Raw genomic sequence first — 24,181 nt, 5'->3', positions numbered from 1 at the left:
CTATCACTGGAGAAGGTGAAAGTACACAAGAGCTATCCATTATGGTTCTACAGTGCATTGTTGTCCGAAACTAAAAATAAGAACACTTAAAACAAAAAAGAATGCTGTGAATGCTGAATTTATGGTACACTAATGAGTTCCCTAATGATGTTCTAAGCATTGATCCCTCAAAGTGAGTTCATGTAAATCTACTTACTTATCCATGAATAGTTTCTAAAAATTACATAAGTAATATATAAGGAATAAAATTATAAATACCCTAGGAAGACAAACATAAAAAATTATATGAAAAAATAACTCTAAGACATTGCTCAAATTTAAAAAAACATTCTTGAAATACAGAAGCTTAATACATACTGTATTAAGTATTTGAATAAGGCATGGGCTTAATTTTATTCTTATAAAACTGATTGGTTTTGAGGGGAACTTGCTGACATGATTCCAAAGTTCACCAGGGCAAATAGAGTGGAGATGATTCTCAACAAAGGTCTCTGAGCAGAGCCATCAAGGAGAAACAAGGATGTGCCAGAGCCATGCACACAGCTTGTGAGAGCATATGGTAATCTGGTTGAGGTCACATTGGTAGCTCATAGCAAAGGGAAGCATTTTTTTGCTCATTTTCATTTAGTTCTCTCTCTGAATTGTGCTTTTTAAATGACTCATGAATCAAACAAGGAATCAAAATGGGAAATTATCATTTTGAACTGAACATCAATGGAAACAAAGTATTTCAAATTATAACTATTACAGGAAACAGTATGGTGGTGTCTAAAGACATTAAAAATAAAACTGCTAAAAACAAACAAACAAATGAAAAAACAAAACAAAACAAAAAATGCCGGGTTCTAGTGACGGTTGCTCCTCTCCCAGTCCAGCTCTCTGCTGTGGCCCAGCAGTGCAGTGGGGGATGGCCCAAATCCTTGGGCCCTGTACCTGCATGGGAGACCAGGAGAAGCACCTGGCTCCTGGCTTCAGATCAGCGCAGTGCGCTGGCAGCAGCGGCCATTGTGGGGTGAACCAATGGAAAAAGGAACACCTTTCTCTCTGTCTTTCTCTCTCATTGTCCACTCTGCCTGTCAAAAAAAAAAAAAAAAGACACAAAGCAGCAAACCCAGGATGGACAATTCTAGAGAGCTAATGCACAGCACAAGGACATGCCAGTCACCTTCACATTATGACAAGGAAATACCTGACACAGGCCACATGATAAAGAGGTGATGGAGGTGCAGGGTCGAAGGGTCATATATGGTGACGTCTTCCTGCAGTCAGTCCCAAGGCCACCTGGGGAAGCACAGGGCAAGGGACAGGGAGCACATAGCTCTGTGTCCAACCTCCTCTCCAGGTAAAGCCACCAGGACCGCATCCCTGCCCTGCCCCAATGAGCTCCACTAATCCAACAATCTCCTCCAGGCCTTACCACCAGACACCACAGTCAGGCTGAGTTTCCACCCTTTTAATACTGTACAGTGGGGACTGAATTTCAATACGTGAAGCCTCAAGACAAGATACGTGAAGACACTCAAACTACATCCAAATCCTAGCCAGGACTACAGGTAACAAAAGTGTCCTGTATTGGGGATTCATGCTAAATGAATGGATTTTAACTGCTCTTGCCAGTAAAACAAAAAACACAGGTAACTACAAGACAGAATGGATATTTTAATCTGCTTCACCAGAGCAACCTTTTCATTATCAACTGCATCCCATATCATGTTGTATACCTTAGAAATACACAATAACATTCATTTTTATAAAAATTTGTGGGTTCAAGGCTGGCGCTGCGGCTCACTAGGCTAATCCTCCGCTTTGCGGCACCGGCACACCGGGTTCTAGTCCCGGTCGGGGCACCGGATTCAGTCCCGGTTGCCCCTCTTCCAGGCCAGCTCTCTGCTGTGGCCAGGGAGTGCGGTGGAGGATGGCCCAAGTGCTTGGGCCCTGCACCCCAAGGGAGACCAGGATAAGTACCTGGCTCCTGGCATAGGATCAGCGCGGTGCGCTGGCAGCAGCACACCAGCTGTGGCGGCCATTGGAGGGTGAACCAACGGCAAAGGAAGACCTTTCTCTCTGTCTCTCTCTCACTGTCCACTCTGCCTGTCAAAAAAAAAAAAATTGTGGGTTCAGTTAAAGCAGTATTGAGGGGTAGTTTATCATTAAATGCTGACTTTTTTTAGAAAAAGAAAGTTCTTAATTCAATGACAACAAATTCTATGTTAAAAAAAACTAGAAAAAGAAAAATAAATCAAAAGCAAAGAAATAAAATGATGAAACTTAAGGTGAAATCAATGAATACTGAAGAACAATAGAGGAAAAACCTACAAGTGTCCCTAAGAAAGTCAATAAAATTGATAATCCTCTGGTGATACTGGCCTGAGAATACATAGGGGAAGGAGACACAAATCACCAATTTCAGAATAGGGAATGGTGACATCACTCAAACCCTGCACACTCCTACATTAAAGGGATAATAACAGAATATTTTAACATGCTAATGTCAAGGAAACCAATGACCTAAACAGACGAGAGAAAGTCCTTGAAAGACACAACTACCAAAGCTCACAAAAGAAATATGCATTTTGAAAAACTATATATTTATTAAAGAAACTCAATATACAGGAAAATTAAAAATCCTTCACACACAAAAAAATTCCAAGAACTGATGATTCCATGAATTTTATCAAAATCTCAAAGAAGAAATTATAACAGTTTTGCATAACCTATTCCAGAAAATTAAAGGAAATACTGCCTATCACTTTCTATGAGGTCAGCATTACTTTGACCTCAAAACCACATAGAGATATTAAAAGGAAAACAAAAGCTGCAGACCAATAGCCTTAATAAATATATATTCAAAATTATTAACAAAAATTTAAGCAAAGTACATACAATGATAGGCAAAAAGGGGCTGGTACTATGGCACAGTGGGTTAAAGCCACTGCTTGAAGTGCCAACATTTCAATTCTATTTTGAGTCTGAGCTGCTCCATTTCCAATCCATCCTCCTACTGATGCACCTTGGAAGACATCAAAAGATGATCCAAGAACTTGGAATCCTGCCACTCATATGTGAGACACAGAGTTCCTAGCTCCTGGCTTCAGCATGGCACAGCCCTGGCTATTGTGGCCACTGGGGGAGTAAACCAGTGAATGGAAGATCTCCCTTTCTCTCTCTCTCTCTGGTTCATTCCTTGCCTTCCATATTAATGAATTTTTTAAATGGCATACAAGAAAACACGTTATGACCAAATGAAGTTTATCCCAAGTATACAAGATCTATATATATGACATCACTGTTATTCACGATATAACAGACTTTTAAAAAATCACTCAATACATACAGAAAAAGCATTTGACAAGAATCAGCATTCAGGGACCAGCACTGTGGCATAGTAGGCTAAACTGTCTGCAGCACCGGCGTCCTCTATGGATGCTGGTTCATGTCCTGGCTGCTCCTCTTCTGATCCAGCTCCCTGCTAGTGGTCTGGGAAAGCACTAGAGGAGGTCCAAGTGCTTGGGCCCCTGCCACTCACATGGGAGACCCAGAAGATGCTCTTGGCTCCTGGCTTCAGATCAGCCCAGCTCCAGCCCTTGCGACCATTTGGGGAGTGAACTAGCAGATGGAAGACCTTTCTTTCTATCTCTCACTCTCTCTGTAACTCTACATCTCAAATAAATTTAAATGAAATTAAAAATAAAAAAAGAATCAGCATTCAACCCTAATAAAACTCTCAGCAAAGTAGAATAGAAATGTTTTCAATATGAGCAGGAAATATACTAAAAACCTGCAGGTACTATCATTCTTGTTGAAAATAAAGAACTGTGTCTAAAATCAGGAACAAAGTAAGGATGTCCACTTTCCCCATAGTGCTAAGATTTCCAGCTGATGCAATAGGCAGTTAAGGAAATGAAAAGCAACCAAAGCAGAAGAGAACAACTATTTTCAGATCACTTCCCAGTATACAAGAGGCTCTAGGTAGTTCAGTAGATCAAGAAAACGACGTTAACAACATCTTGAGGTAGATTCTGTCTTTACTAGCCAGAGATGTTATGGTTCATGTAGGAAATTCTATGGAATCTACACAGAAGCACCTGTAATTAATAAGTAAGTTAAATAGCATTGCAGGATAAAAAGTTAGTTTACAAAAATCAAGAGCATTATTATGTCTTAGCAACAATCAAGTGGAAACTGAAATTAAGATACAATATACACTATAATAAAAATGAAATTTTTGGAGAAACTTAGCAAGATATCTATAAAATCTGTGCACTGCAAACTAAAAAAAAATTAAAATCTAAGTAACTGAGAGATAATATTATGCCTTGGATTGGAATATTCCATATTCTTCAAATGTCAATTAGTGCTAAGTGAATTTATAGATTCAATGTACTTCCAATCAAAATCCCAGCAAGCTATTTAAAAATAGAAATTGACAAACTGTTCTAAAATTCATATGGAAATAGAAAGGACACAGATTACCCTCCCAAAAAACTAAACTATAAGAGAACAAAATTAGACGAATAAGTCAGCTGAACATAATAATGAGTCTAGAAATAGACCTATACATATATAATTAACTGATTTCTGACAAAGATGAAGAACAATTGGAACATGTGAACGTGTGTGTGTGGAAAATGAGAGCGAAAGAGATTAAACCCAAACCTCCCACCTTATACTAAAATTAACTCAAAATTTATCAAACCAAAATGTAGAACCAAAACTGCAAAAATTCTAAACAAAAACATGCAGAAAATGTTTGTGACCTTGAGTTAGGCAAAGATTTCTTTGCCTACAAACAAAAACTACAATCCAAAATATAAATAAAAATGATAAATTAGGTTTCTTTAAAATTAGGAATTTCTACTTTTCCAAAGACATTAAGAAAATTAAAAGACAAACCAGATAGGGAAAAAATAGTTGCAAAGTATATATCTGATAAAGAACTTATAAACAAAACACAGAAAGAACTCTAAAATAATTAAGAGAAGATAATACAGACAATGTAAATAGGCCAGGTAGTTGAAGGAGTATTTTACCAAATAGATTCATGGATCATAAGTAAGTGCATATCCATTAGAGATCACCCATTAACCCAACATCAATAATCATTAGGGAATGGAAAATCAAAACCCCAGTAAGATTCCACTGTATAACCTATTAGAAGCTCTAAAAGTAAAAGATTGTTGGCAAGGAGGCAGGACAGCAGAAATATAATGGCACAAATATTTTATAAAATAAGTGGCCAGTTTCATAAAAAATTAACCACATACCTACCATTCCACTTTAAGGCATTCGCCCAAGAGAAATAAAAGCTTATGTCCACACAAAGACTTGTGTGTTAATATGAATAGTAGCTTTGTTTGAGGTAGGCAACAACTGAAGTAACACAAATGTGCAATCGCATAAAGAAACCGCTATCTGTCCACATGATGTGATGGTACTCAAGAATAAAAATGGAGAAAATCATACTGATTAGAGTAGATGAAAGAAACCATATCAGGGGCTGGTGCTGTGGTACAGTAAGTTAATCCTCCACCTGCAGTGCCAGCATCCCATATAGGTGCCAGTTCAAGTCTCAGCTGCTCCACTTCTGACCCAACTTTCTGCTGTGGCCTGAGAAGGCAATGGAGGATGGCCCAAGTCCTTGGGCCCCTGCACCCATGTGGGAGACCTGAGGAAGCTCCTGCCTCCTGGCTTCGGATCGGCACAGCTCTGGCCATTGTGGCCATTTGGGGAGTGAACCAGCAGACAGAGGACCTTTCTCTCTGTCTTACCTTCTCACTGTCTGTAACTCTTTCAAATAAATAAATAATCTTTTAGAAAAAAAAAAGAAATGAAACTATACCAAAAATAGTGCATACTTCCTGATTCCGCTGACGTTAAATTCCAAAAGATGAAAACAAATTTACAACAACAGAAAGAAGATCCTTAGAGGGTCAGAGAAGTGGTAGGCGGAGTTACAAGCAAACACAAGAGAACCTCTGGGACTGATGGACATGATTTTGACTGTGAAATGCTTCCTGGGTGACACCTATATGCCACATATTAACTTGTCCACTTCACAGGTGTGCAGGTGATTGAACATCGAGAATGCCTCAAGTAAAGGTGATAAGCTTAAAGATGTAATATGCCTCAGTATGATGTTGTGAACATGAATAAGACGTAACAGGACATAGCACTGCAGGTGAATCTGTACCCATAATGAGTTAGTAAGAGCATAAAAAATAAAATATGACAGGATAACACAAGGATGGACATCGGAAATTCAGTCTTACTGAACTAAGCACTCCATCCACTCCCAGTCCTTGGTGTAAGATTGTATCTTAGGAAACGGCACTGTGAACAGCCACCACACATTCACACCCCCACTCAACTATAAAAAGTCCTAATTTTGTTGGCAAAAGATACTGACCCTAAAAGCAGCATGGCAGTGCCCCCAGACAGAACAGTCAGAGACTTTCCCCATGGGCTCTTCCCTTGTTCTTGGGGCCCAAACTTTCCACCCAGCCAAAGTATAAGGAAGCCAATTCTGGCTATCACCACTTTTTGGCTGGCATATTGATATTGCCATTCTGTGCAAACACACACTGAGAAAAATGTTCCTTGCACCTGAACCCAATTACCCAAGGCTTTGGATGTCCAAGGCTCAACCTCATAACAGGCAGCGAGAGGAGGGAGAGGCCCCCAGCCCTGGCCTTCCTCTCCAGCCCTCACCCCACTTCCGGGATTCTCAGGAACCAGAGTAGCCATCCTGGGCTGTAAGGAAGCCTCATGGCTTAGCAGCACAGTCATCAGTGCTACAGGGTCAGGTTCTTTTTCAGAGAAGTCATAACGTCTTCTCTGGAAAAACAATAATCATTCTAGTCTTCCAAAATTAATCCATAACCTGTAAAAAGCAAAAAGAGGCAAAAGTGTGTGCAATATAAGGGAAAAGATGACTCACTAACATACTTCAAAAAATTAGAAAAAAGAAGATCTTGGTGCAAAAAGAATTTTTAAATCCTTGTGTTTTTTCACAATATGAACTTTTCATAAACCTTTTGAAGACCCCTTATATTCATGGATTTCACAATTGTTTTCACCAAAATAAACTTACCTTTTGTGTTCCACAAATGTTTTAAAGAACCCTCATATAAACAATATTGTTTATTGATACTACTCTTGAAATTAACACAGAATTCAATGATAAATATGCCTAGAGATAATCAGAACAGGATTTTGGCAAATTTTGCACAGCAAATAACTCCCCACAATATCCCTGGCTTGTGGGACAGCAGCAATGCCTCTCACTCTGTTGGAAGAACCTGCTGACTCACAGAGGATGAACTGGTTCTTGGCACAGCTGTGCACTATTTCTAATGGAAAAATGCTTGACAAATATTTGTGTTCTATTAGAAGAGACAGTTGTTTTAGCAAATGACTCTTTCATTAGACACAATATGGATAGAAAAGGTGTCTAGGGTTTAGCACTGTGGAGCTCAAAAGTACATGGCTTTTTCTTCCTTAAGAAAATTACAATATATAATAATAAAATTGCCTCTCTTTGATCAAGAAATATATGAGGAAAAAATAGTCAACTTCCCTTTCAAGCAGAGAATTAGCTTCTATAAAAGGAGAAATATAAAGAGTCTGAAGTACTTTGCTCAGGCCCTATGGAGTAAATTGTTTTTTCTTTGCTGATAAGAAAAGCTGAGAATTCAGAATATTCATGATCCAGGAAGCTACACAAAAACCTGTCCATAAACTCATCAGGTTGAGAAGACATGATACAACAAAATCACTTTTTAGTCTTGCATAAATGACAAATTCCCTAAGTTGTGTTTTGCTGTCATTCAGTATGAAGAGATAAGTATTTTCTTGTCAATTTCACTAATTAAGACTGTTCCATCTACAATACAATCTTTGTCTCCCTGTCTTGAGAGGATTGCTAGGAACCACAAAAATGTTTTTATGGGAAAACCAGAGTGAGGGAACAGGAAGGGCTTGTTCTTTTATTCTCCTCTTTTTATTTACATTGCAAAGCCATGAGCAATGCATTTTTCTGTCTTTCATTACTCCCAGAAGATACAAAGAGATAAAGCTTAGAGGATAGCTATCAAAACCAATTGTCCTCCTGTTGCCAAAGAGTTAAAAATAATTAAAGGCATCTGGACAGTGCCAAAACATGAATGAATTGGAAAGCACTTCCTGTTTTAAAGTACCCCCCCATGGAGTGCCCCCTAAGTGTGCTGCAACATGCAAGAATTTATTCACTTTGTTTTAGGCTCAGAGAGAAGAAGGGTGGGGTTCATGTTATCTCTTGATCTTGACTCACTGTTGAAGAAAACAGAGATCTGATCATTTTGGCCTCCCCCAACTCACCCATGCCCAGTGCACACCTTTTTATTACTCCCCAGGAAGAAATGGACAAGATGCACGATTTTGCGTTCCCAGGAGAAGGATGCTCACACAAGTCTCCAACAGGAAAGCAGCTTTCTTGTGGCACTGATAATGTCAGGGAGATGACTGCTGTGGCATCAGGTGGCACTCAGCCTACATGTCTCAGTGACAGAGTCAGCTATCTTGAATAGACTGAACTGGCATGTCAGGCTGCCACTGCTTCTGTTTCATGTGGAGAATGAGACACCCAGGAATTTCTAAGAGGGCCAGAGTGTGGTGCAAGTTATTGGTCAAGAATCAGGCTGTCCCCAAATTCGGAAGCACCTCTTTTTTTTGTTTTTGTTTTTTTTGTTTTTTTTTTTTTTTGTTTTTTGACAGGCAGAGTGGACAGTGAGAGAGAGAGACAGAGAGAAAGGTCTTCCTTTGCCGTTGGTTTACCCTCCAATGGCCGCCACGGCCGGCACGCTGCGGCCGGCGCACCGCGCTGATCCGATGGCAGGAGCCAGGAGCCAGGTGCTTTTCCTGGTCTCCCATGGGGTGCAGGGCCCAAGCACCTGGGCCATCCTCCACTGCACTCCCGGGCCACAGCAGAGGGCTGGCCTGGAAGAGGGGCAACCGGGACAGAATCCGGCGCCCCGACCGGGACTAGAACCCGGTGTGCCGGTGCCGCTAGGCGGAGGATTAGCCTAGTGAGCCGCAGCGCCGGCAACACCTCTTTTCTTGTACAGTGTAGGGGAGGATGTGGGGGACCAGAAGAGTCATTTTTTCAATCTTATCTAAATTCTACAGAAAATAACAAAACACACCCTAGAGCATTCCAGCAAAACCAGCAAGTGATTTATGACTCCATTGGCTACTCCTTCTCAGATTGAAGAGTCAGAATCTCCCAGTACCTGGGACCAATACACAGAGAGAAGGCGTAGAACTGCTGGGTTCATTCATTCAACAAGAATGAATCTTCTAGACCCCGCTCAGTGTGTTTGGGATACAATAGGGAACAAATATAATAAAATTCCTAGTCACATAGACCTTACATTCTAGTTGGCCACTGGGGGAGGGTTTATTTACTACCATAATTCTAGTAAGTAAGTGAAAAAATAGCCACTGGAAAGGGGCATTTTCTGTGCTTAGGAAGAAAATGTTGAGCAAGGTAGGAGGGAACCAGGAATGCTTGCAGAAGGAGGATGGGGAAGGGTGCAGATGAAATTTAAAGTACAGTGGTCTGAGCAGGCCACGTTATGGAGGCAGCCACTGAGTGAGCACTAGCAGGAAGCAAGGACACAGAGTGTACAGATAACTGGAAGCAGGAAAACCATCAGGGAAAGTTACTACCAACATTTAATATTCAAGAAATTTAACATAGCCAAAAAGAAGAGGAGCCAGCACTATGCTGTAGTATGTTAAGCATCCCCCTTTGGTGCCATGTCCCATGTGGGTGCCAGTTCCAGTCCCAGCTGCTCCACTTCCAATCCAGCTCTCTGTTGATGGCCTGAGAAAGCAGTAGAAGTTGGATGGCCCAAGTGTTTGGGCCCCTGCACCCTCATGGGAGACCCAGAGGAAGTGCCTGACTCCTGGCTTAGCCCAGCTCTGGTCCTTACAGCAATCTGGGGAGTGAATCAGCAGGTAGAAGAGCTCTCTGAGTCTCCCCGTCTGTAACTCTCCCTCTCAAGTAAATAAATGGATCTTTAAACATTAAAAAAAAGAGACCATGTGATACAGAATGCCCACATTCAAAGACGGCAGCCACAGGAACTGAAGAGATGCTGCCCAACTTGGGCCTAAAATCAGAAATTCCTCAGCATCCTCAGCCCGCTACAATTCCCACCTCTCCCACCTCTACACTTTACTAAACTTATTTCCTGCCTCTGGGCACGATGACGTCAGGTCTGAGAGGTCACCATGGCTGGACTATGTAGGTGCCCATTACTTGAGGCCTTTGCTGTAAATGAAATTATGTCATTTCATGGCTTTTAAACAGTGGCATGATCCGGCTTAGGTATTACATAAGTTATTTTGACTATAGTGTCACAAATTAAACAGGAGAAGCAGGGCAAGAAGCAGTGAGGAAGTAAGCTTGAGTACTGGTGTAGTCCAAGCTAGAGATGGTGATGACGCATCCCAGAGTGATATCAGGCCCTATGGAGTAAATTGCTTTTTCTTTGCTGATAAGAAAAGCTGAGAATTCAGAATATTCATGGCAGAAGTATTAACTTGGTATGTTTGGAGGCCAGAAACAGCATCATTCCCTGACAGAAAGGATACCTCGTGTGAAGGAAAGACAGGAAGCAAAATGGATCCAGGGCATCTCATTTTGTTTGAGAGAAAGAGAGAGCTCCCATCTGCTGGTTCACTCCCTAACTTCTTGCAATGGCCAGGGCTGGACTTGCCAGGTCAAAACCAGGAGCCAGAACTCAAGCTAGGTCTCCCATGTGGTTGACAGGGACCTGACTTGAGCCATCACATGCACTAACTAGAGTCAGGATACACAGGCAGGACTTGAACCCAGACCTCCTGAAGAGAGCCATGGGTATCTGTAACTGCTAGGCTAAATGCTCTTTCCACAAACTTTCTGAAGTTCCCTTTTATAAAGGAATTGTACTGGAGCAGCTTTTGTGCAGTAGAAGTCACCTGCTTAGAGAGGAAAATCCCCCAGTTGGTCATTTCCCCAGTCTCAGCCCTGACTCCCTCCCCCCCCGACCCTGTCACTATGTCACAGCATGTCCCTCACCAAATCCACTCAACTCAGACACCACATGCACAGGAACTGTCTCACCTCTATTCCTCTCACCATTCCTAGTGCTACAAACTGTCAGTGAGTGCTTTGTCAAATTAAACAGAACGGGGCCTTTGATTATATGAGTGCATTGGGGGAGGGAATCTGCATTACTTAAATAACCATGAATGCATAAAGTACACTTTGCTAGGCTGGATATCATTACTGAGGGGCCCCACAGAAGCAAGCAATGTAGGGCAGCAATGCTCCTGAAGCAGCCACTTCTCCAAGAGTTCCTTCAGCATCACCTGCTCCACGGTAGCATGCAGTGTTGGTTTCACCTGATAATCTAATGACATTTGCAGCCCCAAACCTGGGAATTATGACTGCCACACGCCTGAACCAAGCTTCTGCTGAGTCATGCAGGAGTCATGGCAGGGCCATGCTGCTTCACGCTTAAACACTGACTCATTCTCCACTCCATCCAAAGTCTCACTTTAACTTTGATAAACACAGCCCAAAACACCAGGAGTACCACATGGACAGTTCCCTGATAACCAAGCTACCAGCCTCAATAACCAAGGAGGAGCATCACTGGTCTCCGAAGAGACAGAGAGACAGGTTGTAAATATCATTTATATGGAGCAGGAGCTGTCTTTACTCCAACCCTAGTGAAATCCACTGAAAATTGTTTAAGCGAATGGCTGAATTCTGATTTAGTGACAGGTATATAATCCCTGAGTTCTAACAAAAGCAAAGAGGAGACAAGGCCACAGTAAAGAAAAATATCACTTGGGTTTCCCCCAACTAATAGGATCATATAAAAACGAAATGGAGAATAAAAACACTGTGATATTGGTGGATTATGATGAGAAATGAGTTGAAGAAAATAAGTGCTTTAAGTCCTCCAATTCTCTAAATTAAACACTAGAAGCCAGGGAGTCGCACGTGTTCAAGCTTATCTGAAACAAATCTGGGAAATGCTGGTGAGATTACTAACAGCAGTTTCACAATGACATGATGGGGCCGCAATTCTGAAGATAGCAATTCTGAAGACAGCTGGTCTCCCTGCAGAGATAACAGACTCAGACGCAATCCAGGACCCTTCGAAGGGTCCACTTGGGGTTAGAGCCATGAGGAGGCTTGTCATTGTGGTAATTTCACCCTCTGCTGCAGAGGGCCTCAAGTCAGATGAGGCACCGCCCAGAGAAGAGGAATTTCTCTATGAAATTATGATCATTAGTAGAGCTCACAGGGAAGGTGACCAAGGCTGTGTTCTTTTCAAAGTTCTAATTTTATATAAAGTAGTATATTAAAAAATTTAAGAGACTGTAAGCTATTCCCATTTGCCAGATTTACAACTTTACAATCCTATAAACACCACTGAGGCCACCATCGGGTCATTGTCATCTCTACTTCTCATGCAGGAAAGTGTAGGGGAGCATGCCGGTGAAGTGCACTCCCCGGGCAACCCTTGCTGTTGGTTCTAGAGAGAGATGCTTACCTTCAAATAGTTTTCATATATTTATTAGAGAGAGAGAGGGATGGATGCTGTCCACTGGTTCACTCCCCAGATGCCCACAATGAATAGGACTGGTGTTAGTGGACACAAGAGGTCAATTCACTTGGCGTGTCACCAAATAATCAGCCTCAAGTGGGAGTTGCTCAGTGGAAAGCTTTACTTACTTGTGACAAGGAGACAGTGAGAAAGTGTAGCTCTCTACAGAAAAGAAGCTGCCTTCCCAAGAAGCAGTTTGCCAGGACTTTTATAGCAAGGATGAAAGGAGTGTCCAGGATGTAGAAAAAGGGGAGCCAGAGAGCTACTCCTGCTCAAACAACTCCCATTTTCATACACTGCATTCAAACCTCTGACTCCTGGAGTGCCTGGGTACATGTGCTGGCTCTGCTTCCAATTCCAGATCCCTGTTAATGCATGCCCTGGGAGGCAGCAGGTGGGGGCTCAAGTAGCTGGATCACTGCCACCCCCACAGGAGACCTGGATTGAGTGCTGGGCTCTTGGTTTCAACCTTTCCCAGCCCTTGGCTGTAGCAGACATTTGAGCAATACATTAGTACATGGTTGGTGTCTGTCTCTCTCTCTCTCTCTCTCCTTTTGAATAAATGAATGAATAAAAAATAATTTTTAAACATCCTGACTCACGCTGGTTTCTTGAAGTTTCCTTGTCTGTGGAGGTCTGGCCCCCATGAGCAAATGTGGCAAAAGAAGCTTTTCTGGAACATCCTCTGAGAAGCAGGCTCAGGAGACCAGGCACTTGCAAACTGCTTCAGATCCTCTGCCCCTGTTTCTGTGCACCCCTCTTGCCTGTGTCCTGCAACACTTTTGGTTACTCTGGCCAGGGCCAAGGCCCAGAGTTGGTAGCTCAATCCACATGGCGGTAGGAGCCCAGTCACTTAGACCATCACCACTTTCTCCCAGAGTGCACGTTAGCAAGAAAGCTGGAGGCAGGAGTTAGACCCAGTAGTTGAACCCAGGCACTCTGATGTGGGACACATCTCAAAGGCTGTTTTAGATGTTTAGACTCTTGCTGACACTGCAAAAGTAGGGCAACTGTTCTAGTCTTCTGGAGCCCTCATGATTGGGCTGGGAGTTGAGGGCTGGGAAGGTGTAACACAATTCTTGCTGACCAGGGAATTGTGCCTTTCCTGCCCGTCAAGGAGAGAGAAATTTGCACAGTCCATGCAGGCCACATAGCAGACTATGTTCCTGTAGAAACAAAAAGAAACCTTGTGTTCATTCAGTTTGGCTTTCTAATAACATATGAGGTGAGAAAACTGCTTAAGTGACTTTTGCCAGAAACAGACTAGCCATTAGTGCAAAGCCCATGTGAAGTCTTAAATTCGGACCACTGTGCCACACTTCTTGCTTTAATACACTTGATGTGTGTAATGATTCTGCCAGCCCCCCATCTGCAGTGTATATATTGGAGGAAAGAGCTGTGTAGGGACAGATCTCAGACTCAGCTTGCTCTTTCCTGTTTTTATTGTGCTAATTACCATAATCCCAGTAAGTATACCAAGAAGATGTTTCCTAAAATAATCTTTGTCCAGGGCCACATGTTATACATACTTGGGGATCTGTGTAATTACTGCCCCCAATTCAATCAGGGAAGCCAAGTAATATCTGTGCCTTTCTATGTCAATACTGTTAGATTCTCTGCCGCAAGCAGAGATATGACAATTACTAGATGCAACCAGATCCACTCCATAGAATGCAATTTTCAAATATTCCTGAAAATCAAATGTAGTAAAGTTTGCTGTATTTTCATGAACCAAGCTTAACAGAACTAACGACACGCTAATTTCTGTTGACCTACTTAGGATTTGACATTTAAAAGCAAAGTAAAAAGAATAGGTTGCCCTAAACTAAGAAGTCAAAGAGACATGGTCTTTGATTCTCAACTAGGGAAACTGGATTTTCAGTTGTCATTTGGCTGTGTAAAGGGTTAGACAAAGACAAACTTGATGAGATATGCTCTTTCACCTCTTGGCATGTGCCTGACCTTATCAATCCCCAGCCTCATCTGAAAAAGCCTTCAGTCCAGAGACTAGCAGCTGCCCTTCAAAGTGGGAGCTGAGCTTGCCCCAGCTGTTTCTGAGAGAGACCAGATCGCCTACCCATTTAGTCTCTTCAGACCCCCATGCCCACCTGCATGGAGGCTGGGTCTTCCTGCCTACTCCACTCAGACTCACATGCTAAAACAACACTTCTCCAGGTTTCTATGTATTCCTTAAACCAGCCAAGTTAACACCTAAAATTAACCATCACACATACATTCAACTGAAAATGAACAGCAATAACTGATCTTGAACCAGCTTCCTCGTGACTCCTTTCTATGCAGACTTTCGATTTGTGTTCTCAGAGTCAGATCCTAACAGCTAGCCTCAGATAGCAAATTGATCTAAGCAGAAAAGTATGATTCTTACTTCTCAACAACTGACATTTGAAGAGAGTGCTGTTTAATGAAGGTTTCTTTCCTGCGCTGCTCAATTAAGACAAATGTGCTGATCGGTCAAAAAGGGTGGGTGCACTGTTCCATAGCTTTCCAGGACCCGGACTGAGAATCGTGATGTGAGGGGACCAGGAGGACCACAAAGCACTGCAGTGATGTAACGGCCTGAATGGACCCCCATAAGTGAATCTCCTAACTGTGTTTCCACTCACCACTGGAAGGCTTCACTTTCTCCTTTAATGCAAAGATGCAAAGATGGGAAGAAGTCTGCCCTGTCAAAGCCACACAAGGGAATTCTCTTAAAATAAACATCTCAACTTAACCACAGGCTTTTCTTTCCACAGGCATATTTTAAATACATAGAATGTTAGATGGCGCCTAGAAAAATGACAAGTGTCTGTGTTCATTATGCTCCCCAAGTTTCTGGATGTAACTGACATCCTCTGGGAGGCATGGAGGAACTTCCAGCTTCTGGGTTTCCATGGCAACATGGCCCCACTGCAAAAGCTCTGCTGCTTGAAAGCATCATTCAAGGGGAGCCCACATTCTAGACACCCTGCTAAGTTACCCAGGAATTTCACTGTCCCAAAGGGTAACAAATCCAATTTCCCAAGGTGGTAAAATGTCCTATTTGGGAGACTAAACTTCCACTCTTCAGACCTCTAAGAATTCTTTGTTCATTTGGCATGCATTTTCCTCCTACTCTGGCTCTGCAGCACATTTATCATCCATTTTAAAGGCGTTAACCTTAACCTGCCTCGGTATCTCCTTTTCTCCTCCTTCCAAAGGAATAACATTGCACACAAACCTATCCCCACCTCCTGGGAGGTAATGGCTTGCCAAGCTGTGGTATCTGAATGACCAAGAAACTCTAGCTCACAGGTCCCCAGGTAAGGTCGGTGAAGAGGGCAGAGGCAGGGCTGCCACATCAGTACTTGGCCCATTCATCCCTTGCCCTGCCAAGCCAGGGGCCGGCATCACCCAGAACAGCCCCCTTCTTCATTACAAACAGGAGCTATGCAGACCTGACAACAGGGAACACACTGAACATTATTTCAGCTCATCCACAAAGCCTGATGACAGAGGGCTTACTAATCTTAAATTATATTGAGCAAAACCAAGGTTAAATACCATGCTCAGGGCCACACAGCTCATAAACAGCAAAGCCAAGAACTCAAAGGCAGTCATGCCGGATTCCCATGCCCAAGTTCTTCCTGACACTCTGGACAGGAGAGAAAAATATGCAGACTGTGAATGCCTGACCTTCTCAAAGGGGTTGGCCTGCTGGACACAGACAGGCTGGGCTCTGCTCTTAAACCATCCAATTAGAGGATTTTCTCACAAACTGCTACCCACATAGGGCCCTTTCACATTTAAGAATCAATCGTCCCTTAAAGGTGTTTGTCGCCACCTTCTGGACTATGGCACACAGGATTCTCATTTTTCTCCAATAAGAAGTAACAGCTACTCTGGTGGATATTTATACATAATGCCCCGTGTTCTTGGATCTGTGCTGATAGTTGCTTTTTTTTTTTTTTAAGATTTATTTATTTATTTGGAAGGCAGAGTTACAGAGAGGGGGGGGGAGAGACAGAGAGAAAGAGAGATCTTCCATCTGCTAATTCACCCCCTAAATGGTCCCAATGGTCAGGGAGGAGCCAGGTTGAAGCCAGGAGCCTGGAACTTCTTCCAGGTCTCCTATGAGGGTTGCAGGGTCCAAGTACTTGGGTCATCCTCTGCTGCTTTCCCAGGTGCATTAGCAGGGAGCTCGATCAGAAGGAGAACAGCCAGGGGATGCTGTCATTTCAGGAGGCAGATTAACCCACTGTGCCAAAATGCTGGTCCCTGGCCGGCGCCGCAGCTCAATAGGCTAATCCTCTGCCTGCGGCGCTGGCACACCGGGTTCTAGTCCCGGTCGGGGCACTGGATTCTGTCCTGGTTACCCCTCTTCCAGGCCATCTCTTTGCTATGGCCCAGGAGTGCAGTTGAGGATGGCCCAAGTGCTTGGGCCCTGCACCCTCATGGGAGACCAGGAGAAGCACCTGGCTCCTGGCTTCGAATCAGCACACCAGCCGTGGCAGCCATTGGAGGGTGAACCAATGGTAAAAGGAAGACCTTTCTCTGTCTCTCTCTCTCTCTCACTGTCCACTCTGTCAAAATAAATAAATAAATAAAAAACAAAATGCTGGTCCCATGTGCTGATAGATTCTTATCAGTTAATTCTATCAGTCCCTGCCTGTTCACCTGGGTTATCCAGTAGGGTCTACAAAGAGCCCTTCACAATTAATAACTTCCCAATATCAGGCTGAATGACTTCTGTTGAATTCATCCTCAACAGAAAAGGATACCCACACCTCATATTCCTATATGGGAAAAATTTTAAAAAAGAAAACCTTAATAACAAGGTAAGTCCAAATTCAGGACTTAGTCGTTTTCATTTCTCTTAATTGAAATAAGGGCTTTGCATTCATTTGTTTTTAAGGAATGGGGATTTTAACACTTTACAGAACAGAACAGTATCTTTGCATGAATCCACGATCAAGTAAACTAACTGGTCCCCTGCAGTGAGAGTTTCTAATGCTATAGCCCAGCAAAGGGCTATTGATCACCATGGAATACCGCGTTGTACCTCCCCTTGTGATTCACACATGATAGTGACAAGGTTCAAGACAAAGGGGTCACAGACACACAGGTCAGTCTCCAGTGCTTTGAAATATGACAGTTCAAATAGAGCACAGAAGAAGCAAGAAAAGAAGTCAGAAGATTATTTCCAACTCCCTTGTGGGAAAATGGTCATTTTCTAGGCATTCTTTCAATCTCCTATCTCCTTTTCATGTACCACCAACTGCTACATCAGCTAGTCAGGAATATATGAAGGTACCTCAAAACGTGCATTGGGGGGGAGGTGAGTGTTTGGGCTAAGGATTAAGACGCCCACGTCCCATATCATAACACTCAGGTTCTATACTTATCTCTGGCTCTCAACTTCCAGCTTCCTGATAACGCAAACCCTGGGAGACAGTAGCTAACAGCCTAAATAATCAGGACCCTGCCATTAACATGAGAGACCTGGATTAAAGTCTTAGGTTCCCGGGGCCAGCGCCATGGTGCACAGGTTAATCCTCCACCTGCGGTGCCAGCATCCCATATGGGCACAGGTTCTAGTCCTGGCTACTCCTCTTGAAATCCAGCTCTCTGCTGTGGCCTGGGAAAGCAGTGGAGGATGGCCCAAGTCTTTGGGCCCCTGCACCCATGTGGGAGACCAGGAGAAGGCACCTGGCTCCTGGCTTCAGATCGGCACAGCTCCGGCCATTGCGGCAAGCTGGGGAGTGACCCAGCAGACAGAAGACCTTTTTCTCTGTCTCTCCCTTTCACTGTCTGTAACTCTATCTCTCAAATAAATACCTAAAATCATAAAAAAAAAATTCTTAGGTCCCAGTTTCTGCCCAAGTCCAGCCCCAACTGTTGCAGGCATTTGAAGAGCAAAGCAGTAGGTAGGACCCTCCTAACTCCATGTACTTCAGGGGGGAGGGAAAGACAGAGACTGCCTCTCTACTTCTCAAATAATTTTTAAAGTTCACAGAAAATGGAATTAAAAGGTAGGTTTATTTTTCGTCCAAAAAAAATAAATGCATGGTTTCAATTTTTTTCATACCAAAACAAATTCATCTTTAAATTCCATTTTTCTGGCCAGTGCTGTGGCTCACTAGGCTAATCCTCCACCTGCAGTGCCAGTACCCCAGGTTCTAGTCCCGGTTGGGGTGCCAGATTCTGTCCCGGTTGCTCCTCTTCCAATCCAGCTCTCTGCTGTGGCCTGGGAAGGCAGTGGAGGATGGCCCAAGTGCTTGGGCCCTGCACCCACATGGGAGACCAGGAGGAAGCACCTGGCTGCTGGCTTCAGATAGGCACAGTGCGCCAGCTGTAGCGGCCATTTGGGGGGTGAATCAATGGAAGGAAGACCTTTCTCTCTGTCTCTCTCTCCCACTGTCTAACTCTGCCTGTCAAAAAAAATCCATTTTTCAAGAACTTTGTGAAGTCCTCTGGTACTACAGAGTGTTGTCGCTCCCCCTCTTCATGGAGGAACGACACAGGACCCTGCGTTGTTCTTTTGTCTGCTCGGCCCTCCCCGGGTTTGCTGCTGGTTCTTCCCGGGTTGGCTGCTGTCCCTCCACCTCCGTGGAGGGGCGGGCCCCCTGCCACCTTCCCCACTTCCGCAGGGGAGCGGCACACCGCCGGCCGGCTCTCTCGGGGGCTGCACAGGTGTTCCTTCAGATAGATGTTCCCCTTAGATGTTCCTGGTGCATGGTGTCTCTCTCCTCCTTTATAGTCCTCTTCCACCAATCCCAACTCTGCTACCCACACGCCGAGTACGCTGCTCTCCTCCAATCAGGAGCAGGTCCTACAGTTTCTTGGTTGAACTGGAGGCAGCTGCGTAGCAGCTGTTACTCCCTTCTCAGCGCCATATTGTGGGAGAGCAGATGCATAGAATAAGCCTTAATTCCAGTAACTCAGTCCAGTCCAGGTTGCTCCCCACAAGTGTGTTCCCACTTATTGGAAATCCCAGCCATCTGGCTGCAACCAAACAAGAGAACACATAAGAGGAGACAGTCATTGCAGACTTAGAACAGGGAAACAAAATCAAATAGAATTTATTCATTATCCAGTCCTTCAACAAATATTTATTTGGTTTCTACTCTGTACCAGACACTGGGGAAAGTAATAAACAAAATATCCCCCATGGAACTTACATACTAGTAGGTGAAGACATAATAAACCAGAAAGTATTTATGTCAGATGGTTTTGGGAATTGTGGGAAATAAAATAAGGTCATGAGCACAAGGTTTTCATTTTATGTAAGGAGGCCATGATGAGGGGGCTTTTGACCACAGACACAAAGCAAGGAAGCAGCCATCATGATATGCATGATGGAAGGAGGAAGAACCCCCCTAAAGACTCCAGGTGCTATCATGCTAAGCACTGTTCCAGCCACACAAGGTGGACAGGGACTTGAGGAAGTGTCCAAGTGATGCAGGTCCCTATGAGGCAGACTCTGAGAATGAGAGGATTCTGCAAGAGCTTTCTATGAGGAGTACTCTAGGGATCAACATATATAAATAAAAAGAGAGAAGACACAGGGTTGAACCAAAGGAGGAGACCATGACCTGGTCTCCACAGAGGACTCAGCTAGGTCACTGGGGAGCTCCCAGGGATGTCCCATCCTCATCACCCCCACTGAAGTGGGGGGCTGGGACTCTAGGCCCACTCATCCACCAGTTGTCAGATGCAGGCTGCCCAGGAAGGGGCACGGGCTTGGGAGCAGTTGCTTTCTCTGTCAGTAGAATATTTTCCTACAGGGGCCTGACAGCTGGAAGAAACACATTCTAGTCCTGAGGAGGGACTGGAGCAACACATCACAGCATCCACTGCACAGGTGGGAAAGTACTGCAGGATGGGGAAAGAAATACACTGGACATCAGATGAACTCACGACAGGGATGGGATCTGGACTTCTCATGGGTAACCACCTTCACTGGGTCTGCATCCACAGGTCAAAGCAACCATGAGCAAACTATTCAGTAAAAATATTGCACCTGGACTCAACATACACAGATGTATTTTCTTGGCATTATTCCCTACACAATACGGTAAGACAACCATGTGCATGGCCTTCACCTTGTATTGGGCATTCTATGTAATCTAGAAATGGTTTCAAGTAAGGGGGAAGATTGTGTAGGTTACATGCAAATACTGTGTTACTTCATATGAGGGACTTGAGCATCTGTGCATTTTGGTATCCGTGGGAGATTCTACAACCAACCCCTCAGGGATACCCAGGGATGAGTGTATTTTCAGAAGATCTTTCTAGCTGCTGGTTTGAGATTAGACTGCGGGGGTGGGAGCTACAGGTGGAAGGTTACAAATAATGATATCATTCATACAGAGCTTAGGAGAAACAAAAATTGAAAAAAGAAAATAAATTGTCAATAAGGGCAGAAAAGTCACCACAGAATGTCAGGTATCACCGGGAGCCCCTGCTAGTGGCCTAAGAAGCTGGAAAAGGAGAGTGGATGGAGACAAAGAGGGTGCAAGAACAGGGCTCGGCCACTCACATGGGAAAACCCCAGAAACAAGGAAGTTCTTTGAAGCAGATGAATCAGAGGTTCAAACAAACTTCTTAGTATGTTTGGGGTGAGAAAAAGAAAGAGGATTAGAATCTCTCTGAGGGTTATCAGGAAAGCTTACAGGGAAGGTAAAATTCACCAGAGAGCCAATAAGAAAAGAACGGAGCATGTGTAGCATTTAGGGCTGTGGTTTTCAGACCCGAGGCTCCACGGCCTATCACAGCCACCGGGGACAACAACAAAGAACACAGAGGCCCAGTTACATAACGGGGTTTGGGCCCTGGGCCTATGGGTGGTTACTGAGTTTCCCAGGTGATGCTGACTCCAACCACAGAGAACCACTGGCTTGGGAGTCTTCAAGGTGTGCCAGTATTGGGATGGCCTCCCTTCCCTGGGAAAGACCAAAGGGCACCATTCTCCTTCGGTTCTCATTCAAAATCAGTGTCCATTAATGTCCAGGTATTACATATAGTGTATTGTCCTCTGGTTGAGGCTGGGTTCATCAGTCATTGGCAAAAGCCAAGGAACCCAAACTATTGATCTCCTTGGTGACAGCAGATGAGAGTGACTCAGGGACACAGGGATTAAACTCAGTGAGGAGGGCTGGGCAGGGTATGTTCCAAAGCTTTCAAATACTTCTTAGGGTCAAAAAATAAATAAAAAAAGTAAATGGGCCACAGGTATGCTGCCATCATGAAAGTACTTTTAAGTATCTCCTTAGCATGTAATAGAAAAATAAAATTCAAGCAATCTTGACTTTTAAGCAGAGCCTACAGCAGATCACACAAGCTTTCCTCCCAAGTTACAATTACAAGAACTTCAAAGAAACGGTGAGTACCAACAGCAACAGCACAATATTCCCATCCCTTCCTGTGAAAAAGTATCCTATCTAGGGATGCCAAGGGTCTTAGGCTACATAAAGGTATTTTCCTGAGAGGTTCCCAGTGACAGGAATTCAGGTTTATGTAAATTAATACAGATGGGGGGTGTACTAGTCAGGGCTCTCCAGAGAAGGTGTAGTCAGCACCTGGTATCCACAGGTTCTGCATCCGCAGATCCAACCAATCACGGATCAACAATATTCAGAGGAAAAGCCTACATCTTTACTGAACATGTACAAACTTACTTTCTTGTCCTGATAAGCTAAATAACACAGTATGACAACAATTTACATAGTATTTGCATTGCATTAGGTGTTCTAGATAATCTAGAGATGATATAGAGTACACAGAAGGCTCTGTGTAGGTGATATGCAAATATTAGGTAGTTATATATAAGGGACCTGGGCTCCATGGATTTTAGTATCCGCAGGGGTGTGGGGTGTCCTGGAACTAATGCCCCACAGGTCCTGAGGGATGACTGTGTGAAGACAGTCATCCAGTTACCCAGAGGCGAAGGGCTGCACCAAAGCCATGCTGCCTTGGAAGTATTTTGATAAGCAGGTAAGGAAGCCCATACCACAGGGAAAAAGTGAACACAGACAGTAAGCATGGTTTTTGATATAATAATGATATTAATTTTGAAATAAAAAGTATAATGCAGGGGCGGAGCCAAGATGGCGGAATAGTGAGGGCGCGCACCAATAGTCCGGGAAAATTTAGTTTAATAAAAGGGGAGTTACGGTAGCCTCAGAAAAAAGAACCAGGAAAATATTGCAGACAAAACTCTTCTGGATCCAGTGGGCGTGAATCGGAGGACCTACTGGGAGAACAAGGTCGCCCACCGTGCGCGAAAGCCGAGCCGCAGGACCGAGCCACGGGACTGAGCCGCGGAAGCCGAGCCGCGGGACTGAGCTGCGCAAGCTGCAGGGTCTGCGCGCAAGTGCTCGAAGGGGAGTGCAACAGTGGGGAGACTTGGGACGTCCAGGGCTCCGAGTCCACACATCGGCTCTGGAAGGGGAGCAGACCTGCGTGGAGAGCGTGGGAGCCCACAGTTCGGGACACCAGCGGCAGACTCAACACACCAGCGCTGGAACGCGAGGTGAGCCGAACCTCAATAACCGGAGACACCGGCAGGCAAGCAGAGAGAGGAGACTAGAGGGAACGACCCCCGGGGCGGGGGGGACTTCACCAAGCTAACTGGAAGAGAGAGAGAGGGAAAAAAAAAAGGTGACTGGTACAGACACGGGTTTCTCTCTCTCCGCTCACCTCTCAAGGGCGAGCAAGACAAAGAGCAGGCGCCATCTTGGACATACGTCATAAGCAGAGCGACCTCAGGTCTGCACCGGCCCTGAGCCTAGCAGTAAAACCTGACTCTGGGTGGGGCGAATTAACAGGAGATTAGGACCTAGTAAATTTGTGGTGCTACTGAACTGAGACTGTGAAAAAAGAGACGGTGGGGGAGAGAACTCACGGAATTCACGTGAGCACTCTCCAGAGACGCTACAATTCCGTAACTTTGGCAACCCAGTGGGAGACTGAAGGAGAATTTGAGCCCACTCTAAGGGCCGAACAGATTCCCTGTGTGGTCCTTGGGAAAGAGCTTCCGATCTCTGGCTCCTGTGGGTATATCATTTGCCTGCTAACTACCTCCAACTTCGTTCAGCTGTGCAGAATAACTTCCCTTTTGAATCAAAAAGAGAGAGAGAGAGAGAGAGAGGTTTACCACGCCTAACCTGGGAGTGTCACCTTTGGCACACCAAACAGAGCTCTCAGGCCACACCCATCACAAGCCCTAAGGCTCCATCAAAAACAGATAGTCCACTTAATCTAGAGTCATAGTATAACAAGAAAAAGCACCACAGTGAAGAAACCAAATATCTCCAATATGACAAATAACAAACACAAAAACCAAGGTAATAAAAACAAGGAAGTCACCATGAAGCCCTCAAATGAAAAAGACACCCCAATTCAAGATTATGAGGATGATGACATAGAAGAAATGCAAGAAGCAGATCTCAAAAAATTGATAAAAACATTAAGAAGTTCTCAAAAACAAATTCTTGAACTACAGAAATCCTTAATAGACAAGATAGAAAATCTCTCTCATGAAAATGAAATATTAA

General features: G+C 44.1%; 1 long non-coding RNA gene across 8 annotated transcripts in view; it reads right to left on the bottom strand.

Annotated features, from left to right (window-relative positions):
- The window catches only part of LOC149122132 (uncharacterized), a 163,309-nt gene that overhangs the window by 57,601 nt on the left and 81,527 nt on the right, over positions 1 to 24,181 (bottom strand). Inside the window, exon 5 of one of the 8 annotated variants that reach the window (XR_016221797.1) lies at positions 1,189 to 1,281. The exons of the other annotated variants lie outside the window; for them this stretch is intronic. This is a non-coding gene — a long non-coding RNA (uncharacterized LOC149122132). Of the gene's footprint in view, positions 1 to 1,188; positions 1,282 to 24,181 lie in introns of those variants that run through there. 8 annotated transcript variants of the gene reach the window in all.

Source organism: Oryctolagus cuniculus, chromosome 15, assembly GCF_051225735.1.
Source record: "Oryctolagus cuniculus isolate XC-2025 breed Fujian yellow rabbit chromosome 15, ASM5122573v1, whole genome shotgun sequence".
NCBI classification, from domain to species: domain Eukaryota; kingdom Metazoa; phylum Chordata; class Mammalia; order Lagomorpha; family Leporidae; genus Oryctolagus; species Oryctolagus cuniculus.
Note: the sequence above shows the minus strand (reverse complement) of the source record. Positions and strands in the feature narration are given on the sequence as shown.